The following is a 1,966-nucleotide window of genomic DNA, read 5'->3' as shown; positions in this document are numbered from 1 at the left end:
CACACACACACACACACACGCACGCACGCACGCAGGGAGTGGTCATATTCAGTCTCCTCTTTCTTGGACACAAACAAATAAACAGTTTATTGATCAGCTGACAGGAATCAAAGAGCAGATCAATGAAAGTTTTAACAGATGAAGAAAGACACACATGCATACATGCACGCGCACACTCACCGCTCATCAGTGCTCCCCTCTGGTCTTCAGCTCCGCTCGGTCCCACTGTGTGTGTGTGTGTGTGTGTGTGTGTGTGCAGATGTCAGTGTGACGGAGTGGGCGTGGCTAATGACAGGAGGAAGTCCGAGAGGAAGTAGCTGAGCAAGTTTCAGGAAGTTTGAAGTTTAGAGGGCTGACGGTAAGCCCCGCCCCCACCTGTTTGATGGACAGGTGGATCCTCAGCAGATGATTGTTTGTTGATTTCTGTCAATGTTGTTGTTTTGTGTCTTTGTTTTGCCTCTTTATGTTGATTTGTGCTTCCCCTTTTATTTTGTTTTGTTTCTCAACTAAAATGTTTTTGTCTTTGATTAATATTTTTTATAAAGTTAATCACAGCATACTTTATTTATTTCCATTCATTCTAGTTTATTTGAACAAGGAGCACATGAAACAACGTTACATGATAAAAACAAGCAACCGTTGTTTTGTACGAAGGTTTTCCAGCCACAGGCTAATTTGCAAACCCAGTCCTTGGTTGGACTTTTATCTAAAAACGGATCAAATCTTATTAAAATTGAATTAAAGTGAAACAGTTTCTTCACACGCCTGCTCCTCCGTCCACATGGGGCTCAGTGTTCACAGATTTGCTTTTGGTTCAACCCTTTTTTCTCCTGGGAATTAAAAACTCTGAGATGGGTTCATGTTTTTATTGCTCATGGTGAACTGCTCCAGAGATGAGGGTCTTTAAATGAGAACACCGTGGACAAACCATGGTTTGAACTGTGCAGGTTTGCAGTCTCCATCGGCTGCACCTCCTGTTGCACCTCCTGTTGCACCTCCTGAGCTGTGACTTGTAGAAATCATTCTGCTCACCAGCTCTGGGACAAAACCATTAATGCATTTAAGTCCATTTTAAACAAGAACATTTAACAGAATTGTCAAAGATTAAGTTCAGTGTTTTGTGTTTCAGCACAAAAAAGAAACTGTCCAGATGACCTGACTGGAAAATGTAGGATTGTATACCTGGATTATTGAGCATGGACTTTGTTGTTTTCAACCAGTTTGACAAGACTGTCAACAAGGAAGAGGGCCGGCAATGGAGGAGGGGCGAACCAAAGAGACCATCTTAACACAAGCAGAACTGGTTTGTTCCACTTTGGAGTAAGCTGTTGGGGGAAGAATCAGTTTTGTTGTGTTTCCTTGACTGATGAAGCCTTCTGGATCGAAGGTGAAACGTTTCAGCACAAAAAAAAAAGAAACTGTCCAGATGACCTGACTGGAAAATGTTGGATTAAGAAATGATATTTCTGCAGTATTTTACACTTCGGTGATTTTTGGTCTAAAACGTTCAGAGCTTGTGAAAACATCATCGTCAGCTTTTAGAGCAGATTGAGCTCCAGACACTGACTTGTGTGGAAAACAATATTCTCCATGGTCTTCTGTCTCATCTTCTGCTCATGCTGAGTCCATTGTTGAAAAATGACTAAATATAACTCCTAAAACTGATAAAACTTGATGCCACTTCATTTTATTTTTATTTACAGAAGAAGAAGAAGACGTGTCTTCAGAGGTTTTTGTGTCGTTTCTTTCAGTAGTTCTTGGTGCAGCGCCCCCACAGGCGAGCGGGGAAACAGGTTGGTTCAACAGGTTGGTTCAACAGGTTGGTTCAACAGGTTGCTTCAACAGGTTGGTTCAACAGGTTGATTCAACAGGTTGGTTCAACAGGTTGCTTCAACAGGTTGGTTCAACAGGTTGGTTCAACAGGTTGGTTCAACAGGTTGGTTCAACAGGTTGGTTCAACAGGTTG

Source organism: Nematolebias whitei, chromosome 14 (assembly GCF_014905685.2).
Source record: "Nematolebias whitei isolate Nwh7 chromosome 14, NemWhi1, whole genome shotgun sequence".
In the NCBI taxonomy this organism is placed as follows: Eukaryota; Metazoa; Chordata; class Actinopteri; order Cyprinodontiformes; family Rivulidae; genus Nematolebias; species Nematolebias whitei.
This window is presented reverse-complemented; position numbering follows the sequence as displayed.